Consider the following 8,051-nt stretch of genomic DNA (forward strand, 5'->3'; position numbering starts at 1 on the left):
AACCCGCACTCTCACTTAACGTTAACGCCACTAACATCCTGAGCTAAACACCTTGCCTACTTCACACTTTCTCTCTGCAAGTAAAGCTAAGCCCACTGAAGAGGATAACTGCTTCAAACTCAAGATCCAAAGGCCCATATCCAAGACTTGAAGAACCAACTAGAAGATCAGAAGAGTAGTATATATAGGGGTAGTTTTGAATTAGAAAAGAGCTTTTGGTGGGTTAGAAATTTGAGAACCACTCTCTGTATAATTTTACTTTCTCTGCACTTCTAGTCTACTTTTCATAATGTATTTTCCATCTCTGTTTTCCATTTCCAGAGCTATGAACAACTAAACCCCTTTCATTGGGTTAGGGAGCTCTGTTATAATTTGATGGATCAATATTAGTTTTCATTATTCTTCTTCTATCTTTTCTCTTGATTTTACTAGAAAGCTTTCAATCTTCATCCAATTGGGTAGTTATCTTGGAAAAGAAGCTATTCATACTTGGATCTCTTCTGAACCTTGGAAGAGGAATGAAGAGATCATGCTAGAAATGCTTTCTCATGTTGGACCAAATTGGGGTTGGAAGGATATGGTGACTATAATTCTACCAACACTTGATTTGGGAATGCATGTGGCATAATTAGTGACCATACTTCATCTCTTCTCATGAGCAATTGACCAAGGAATTGGCTATTGATCAAGATTTGAGAGATTGAATTACAAGGAATTGTAATTCGATCACTTAAGATTGCCAAGGAGATCAATGAACGCAATGATTGAGGAAGAGATGAAAATGAATTTGATCCGGAGAATACAACATCTCCTAAACCCAATGAATTCCCCATTCTGATCTTACCCATTCTCTTTAATTTCTGCAATTTACTTTTATGAGTTTTTACTTGACGACAATTCGGTATACTTGCCGAAGGAAAATTATTGAGAGACAAGTTTTCGTGCATCAAGTTTATGGCGCCGTTGCCGGGGATTGATTTTGTATCAACAATGATTAAATTGGAGGATAACTAGATTGAGAATTTTTTCTCTTTTGTTTGATTTAAAGTTCATTTGAGTAATTTACTTTCTGTTCAGTTATTTTCTTCCCTTCCCCCTACCCATTTTCTTAGTTGTTTACAATTCAGTCCACTAACCCACTAACTGTTTGATATATTGCATCACTCACACTAATAGCATTTCTGTAGAAATTATTTTCTGCATCTATTTCCTTGCTTGTGCCTTGTTGGTTGTATGACAGGGAGAAGAAGCGGGGCTTCAACTTCCTTTGATTCTGAACCTGAGAGGACCTTCCTTAGATTAAGGAGGGAAGCAAGAGGAAAGAGAGTAGTTGGTGCTGAGGAAGAGGAGGAGTACTTTGAACCAGATATGGACGAGAATATGGAGAACCATCATGAAGAAGAGGCTCAAAACCATGGCCGAGAAGGTCCAGCACATCAGGCTGGGCAAGAGATAAGGGTTCTGGGTTCGTACATCAATCCAAACCCAGGAAATTGTGGAAGTAGCATTCAAAGGCCAACCATACATGCAACAACTTTGAACTAAAGCCACAACTCATCACCCTTGTTCAGAACAATTGTTCATTCGGAGGAGGCGTCCAAGAAGAACCCAATCAACATCTAACCACCTTCCTAAGGATATGTGATGCTGTGAAGTGTAATGGTGTTCATCCGGACACCTATAGACTACTCTTATTTCCCTTCTCACTCAAGGACAAGGCATCTAAATGGCTAGAGTCCTTTCAAAAGGAGAGTTTAGCAACCTAGGAAGAGGTGGTGAACAAGTTCTTGGCAAGATTTTTTCCTCCTCAACGGATCAACAGGCTGAGAGCTGAGGTGCAAACCTTTAGACAACAAGATGGTGAGACTTTATATGAAGCATGGGAGAGGTTTAAGGACCTGACAAGAAGGTGTCCACCAGATATGTTCAATGAATGGGTGCAGCTACACATTTTCTATGAAGGCCTTTCTTATGAATCAAAGAAGGCAATAGACTATTCATCCGGGGGATCTCTGAACAAGAAGAAGACCATTGAAGAAGCCATAGATGTCATTGAGACTGTAGCTGAGAATGACTACTTCTATGCTTCCGAAAGAGGCAACACTATAGGAGTGATGGAGCTAAACAATGTAGATGCACTACTGGCCCAAAACAAGCTCATTACCAAGCAATTAGCTGACCTAACCAAGAAGATGGAGAGGAACCAAGTAGCAGCAATCACCACCTCATCAGCAACCCAAGAAGGAGTGAATGCAGAGGCAGAGGATGAGCAAGAACAAGCCAACTACATTGGAAACTCAACCAGGCAGACCCATGATCCATACTCCAAGACCTACAACCCTGGTTGGAGGAATCACCCAAACTTTGGGTGGGGAAATCAACAAGATCAAAGCCAAGATCAGAGACGTCACAACCCCAACAACCATGCAGCTCACCAACATTCCACACAGAGATCATATCAACACTACCCTAACAACACCTCTCCACATCAATACCAAAACCAAAACAACCCTTTTCATCACTCCAATCCCAACCCACCAACATCTGATGACAGACTCTCCAGAATTGAGACTACTTGAGGGCATATGCAAGGAGATTCAAGACAATAAGGTGTTCAAGGAAGAAGTGCGAGCCAATATCAAGAATCAAGGAGACACCATCAAGAGGCTGGAATTTCAAGTGGGATACCTCTCCGAGCAGATTCCCAAACCTACTGATAGCTTCCCAAGTGACACAGAGAAAAATTCGAGAGGTGAAGCAAAGAAAGTCAGATGGGAAGATTGCAAGATGGTCACTATAAGCAATAAGGAGACTGAAGAAGAGCTGAACAACCCATTAGAACAACAAGAAGATACTTCAGCAGGAAAGTAGGGGGAGAATCATCAAGACACCACAATTACACAGAAGGAGCTGACACAGAAGGAGCTGCTGAGACTCTATGCACCCTTTCCCCAATTACTAAATGGCTGTGTAGAGAAGAGACTATACTCGAGATTTCTTGACATGTTTGCATCTCTCCATGTAAACATACCATTCATCAAGGCCCTCCAACAAATGCCCTCATACATTAAGTATATGAAGGAACTGCTGACCAAGAAAAACTCACTCAAGGGAGGACAAACAATAGTGATGAATAAGGAGTGCAGTGCTCTCATTCAACTAGAGCTGCCTACAAAGAGGAAGGACCCAGGAAGTTTCTACATCCCCTGTGCCATAGGAGAAACAATTTTTGATAAAGGACTCTGCGATTTGGGAGCAAGCATCAACTTAATGCCTTTATCCCTTGTGAAGAGGCTGCAGATCAATGAGATAATTCCCACAGATGTAGTTATCAGGCCGGCTGACGAAACTAAAAAACAAGCAGTAGGAGTGGTTGAAAATGTGCTGGTGAAGGTTGGAAAATACTTCCTGCCCATAGACTTTGTCATCTTGGACATGGAAGAGAGTCACCTCCACCCAATCATATTGGGAAGACCATTTCTAGCTATAGCCAGAGCACTTATAGATGTGGAGCGAGGGGAGCTAATTTTGAGGATTCATGATGAACAACTCAATTTCAATGTTTTCAAGCCCTCACAAGAAACAGATCAAGAGAACAAAAAACCAAGCAAAGATCACAGTGAGATACTGATAGAAGACACAAGCACTGAAGTACAACCAGCATATCTGGGAACCCCCTTAGTTGATGAACAAGGCAATCAGCAGCTGTCACAGCTCAAGAAAAATCAGGAGGAACCTAAACCACCAGAATTATATGAGGCCAGCAACAAAATCTCCCTGGAAGAGGAGGTCACAAAGAGCAAGGCAACATCAAAAGGAACAAAGAAGAAGGTACCAAGGAGGTGGAGGAACAAGAAGATCCCTACAGAGGACTTCTCTCCAGGGGATAAAGTAATCTCAGCTTACTTCCCAGCCATTCCCCCTGATCTCCCTACCATCCCATCTCAGCTACCTAAACTTTTTACCATCAACAGAGTTCTCTCCCTAGAACATGTGGAGATCCTTGATGAAGCTAATGGAGATAGATTTACTGCAAGGGGTGGGGATTTGATGCACTACCAGCCACCCTGACAAAGGAAAAAACGTCGAGCTAGTGACGCTAAAGAAGCGCTTCATGGGAGGAAACCCATGTTTTACATGCTTTTAGAAGAGTTAATAATGCAAGGTTCATGAATTCCAAACCAATCCTGACATACAATTGAATGATCCTTTTATGCAGCATATAGTAAAGAACAAGTTTGGTGTTCAAGGCATACTAAGAGAGCATAATTGTGATGTTACTCTTAGAGCCCTGAACAAAAATCTTACATCACATGGCCACAAACTAAGTTTGGTGTCACCCATGGTGTCACCAATGTTGCATACACGGACACATTCAGTTAATTAGTTGGTTGGCATTCATGAATACTACTTAGTCAGTTATAAACAAAAACTATAAAAAAATATAAAAAAGGGTGGTAGTTGCTTCCATTTTTTATTTTGCCGCCACTATCCACACAATTAATAATTACACTTTTTCTTGTTTCGAAGGAAAATTGATGGACAATTGAAAGGAAGATTCGGCCACCACAAAAAGGGAGTAATTCACACGTGTCTTAAGGGGGAATGCATTAGGAATGGATGCCATGAAACATTGGAAGAAGAACAAGCTTGAAAACTGAACCAATCAATTCATAAAGTTGGTGATCCTTGTGCTCACCCCATGCAAAACCCCAACCGTCCATCAAATAATTACCCCATCAATCCACACCTTTCATTCCCTCATCACTTTCCTATATAAGTGAGTCCTAGTCCGTACTTCCCCTTCACATTCCAATTCCCCTTTCTCACACTTCACACCTTCCTCATCCAAATCTCTTCATCGCACCTTGTCCTAACCAACCGAATTCCTCATCTCTCCGTACCTTCCACCCTCTTCACACATCAACTCAAACTCATGGCATCATCAAGCTCCAAGAGGCAAAAGAGAAAGGAACCAGTGGAGAGCATTCCTTTCGATGAGAAGAGATTCAAAACTGCATTCCATGAAATCGAATTTGAACGGATAAAGCTCAAGAAGATACTGCCTGAGTTAACATTCCAAATTGACAAGGATGAGTGCCCACAGATTCGAGAGAAGATTGAACAAAGGGGTTGGCAAAGGCTTACGAACCTGGAGGGGAAGATAAATGCAAACCTCATCAAAGAGTTCTATGCAAATGTGGTCAGAAAAGACAAAACCAAGGCTCCCACCTTCAAAAGTTACGTAAGAGGGAGAGAGGTGGACTTCAGCCCCAATGCTATAACAAGAACTCTTCAGTTGAAATCACCACATTTTGATGAGCTTGGTTATCAAGAAAGAGTAAGCAAGAGCACTGACGATGATGAACTCGAACAAATTGTGAATGACATATGTGTTACAGGAGCTGACTGGGAAAGGTATGCGGATAAGAGACCCAGGTTCATCAAGAGAGGAGACCTCAGCCCTGAAGCCAAGGGATGGTTTGAACTCGTGAGGAGATCTATCCTCCCAGCAGTGAATAATTCCGAGGTCAATGTCACTCGAGCTACTATGGTACATTACTTAGTACAAGGTGGAGATATCAATGTGCACGAACTTATAGCTGAGGGGATTCAAGAGTCAGCTGAGAAGATTGATTCGGGTGCCAGGCTTTGGTACCCCAGCACCATCCTCAGACTGTGCATGAAGGCCAAGGTTATCTTCGAGGATAGCAACCCAGATTGGTTAAATCCTGGGAGGCTAATTACGTTTCAGCGTCTAACTCATATGACACCAGCCCAACAACAAAGAAGACCTTACATAGGAAAGCCAAAACCAAAAGGAGGAGTGCACCAAGAAGAGTCTCATCAGGAAGAACACCAACAAAGAGAATATTATGACCCAACCAACATAAACTTGAATCACATTCATGAAGCCATTGAGAAACTAGCAAGGAGTTATATGGAGGGACAAGAACAACAACTGCATATTCAAGCCCAAAGGATGGATCGTCAAGAAGAGCTCCTTTCTAATTGGATGAATCAACAAGGGGAGTGGCAGAAACAGCAAATGGAATATTATTCCCAGCTCACTCAAGCCATCAATCAAGTGTCTGAAAGGCAAGAACGTCAAGACAAGTGCCTTCAAAAACTCAACCAATGCCAGCTAGCTCAGACGAAGGCATTTAATAAGTTCAGTGTACTTAATGAAGGACGGCAACTACATAGGGAGGAGTTCAACATAAACACCCAAGCTAAGTTGAACTATATGTCTAGTCATATGCATAATCTACACTCTACAATCCCTAGGTATGATGAGGTCCAAAAAGATTTCACAGAACAAGAGGAAAGGAACGTGAAACAGCAGAAGGAAACACTGAAAAAGAAGATGGAAGATGCTGGTTTTTGGAAGAAATTGATTGGAAAATGCAAGGGAAGTGGGAGTACAAGCACTCAAGAAAAACACCAAGAAGACAAGCAAGAGGAAGAGCATGGGCAACCCCATGAGTAAAAGGTGGTGGAGTTCCCTCTTTGATCCATAATTTTTCAAGCTTTAAATAAGGAAAATCATGTATGAAATAGAACATGTTCCATGGTAGTTAGGATTTTGAATTATGCCTTTAAGTTTTTCATTTCTTAGGTCTATGCTTGCTAGTCTTCATGTCACTGCATTCGTACCTTGCTTATTTGTATGCTTGTCCCCTTTTTAATCAAATAAAAAGAGAATGTGTGTTATCAAAGACCAGAGTGGAATCCATATTGTGGAGTAAGTTCCTAATTTTGTGGTGTGGTAATAGATTAGCTAAGTTGGTTCACCAATAAGGTGGGAAGGCAACTATCTGTCCTGAATCATATGCTTGAAACACATCCCATGAGACTAGTTGAATAACAAGATCCCAATAAGAAAAAGAGAAAGAAAAATGAAAGTTAAAGAATAAAAGAAAAAGAGTAAGAAATAAGGCTAGGCACCAAGGGTTTGAATCTTGAGGGATATGTCTGTGGTGCTCTTGTGTAAGGGATTTACTTGGATGAATAAGCTCTTAGGGGTGCCTTATCACTTGGTAACTTGGGTTAACTAACTCCGGATTATCAGCTGAAAGTCCACTATCAAGAATAACCCTTGCTACAGAACACTTAGTAACCCAAAGAGGTGCTGGACACCAAGGTCTCAAGAAAAGAAAATAACAAACCATGTGCCTGTGGTGTGTATGTATGGGGGAAAGAGACTTGAAGAAGTAAGTCCGTAGGGGTGTCTTAACACCTAGCACCTTGAACCAACTGGTTCGGGAGTGCTGGCTGAAAGCTTATCTTAAAGAGTCGCCCCCTCACAGAGCACCTAGTCTAAGAACACAAATAAGCCTTGAAATGACAAAAAGGATCAATGAATAAAAGTTTCATAAGGTGCAGTCAAGTGAGTATTCAGGGACATGATAAAGTTCTGAAAGCCAGTGAAGGAATGAACCTAAATTGCTATGCATGAAACCACCATAAAACCAAGGACATAACTTCCACAATAATGACTCATTTCTCTTGGCATTTCATTCATCATTCTCTTGTTCCAGTACTTGCTTAGGGACAAGCAAGCTTTAAGTTTGGTGTTGTCATGCCGGGGCATTTTGGCCAGTTTCACTGACCTTTTCTTTACTGTTTTAGGATAGTTTCATGCATTTTCTTAGGAAATAAGCAAGTTTTGGGTAGAATTTCACTTACATCTTGATTCAAGCAAACATGGTGCACCTTACATGATTTCATGAGAATTATGCATGAATTATATGACAAATTAGATGATACATGTCTCATGATGTGGATTAGAACTTTGATGCACTTTATTGCTTGATTTCAGGACAAAGGAAGCAATAAAGAACCACGTTAGCAGCCACGTTAGTCTAACTAACGTGACCACTAACGTGGAATGGGAGCTAGCTTGCAATGTTAATGAGAAAAGTAATTGCGAATAACGTCCTCGAAGCCATCATAGCCCACGTTAAGAGTCACGTTAACTAAGTTAACGTGAACTCTAACGTGGAAGAAAGAAAGTGGAGCCAACGTTAGTGACAATCACCTTTGTCACT

The 8,051-nt window shown here is 41.2% G+C and overlaps 1 non-coding gene across 1 annotated transcript; it reads right to left on the reverse strand.

Annotated features, from left to right (window-relative positions):
- Positions 1 to 1,820: 1,820 nt before the first annotated feature.
- On the reverse strand, positions 1,821 to 1,927 carry LOC112745198 (small nucleolar RNA R71). The gene has a single exon (XR_003173138.1). It is a non-coding gene; the product is annotated as a small nucleolar RNA R71 (small nucleolar RNA).
- Between the last annotated feature and the right edge of the window lie 6,124 nt (positions 1,928 to 8,051).

The sequence above is a fragment of the Arachis hypogaea genome, chromosome 14 (assembly GCF_003086295.3).
Source record: "Arachis hypogaea cultivar Tifrunner chromosome 14, arahy.Tifrunner.gnm2.J5K5, whole genome shotgun sequence".
Taxonomy (NCBI): domain Eukaryota; kingdom Viridiplantae; phylum Streptophyta; class Magnoliopsida; order Fabales; family Fabaceae; genus Arachis; species Arachis hypogaea.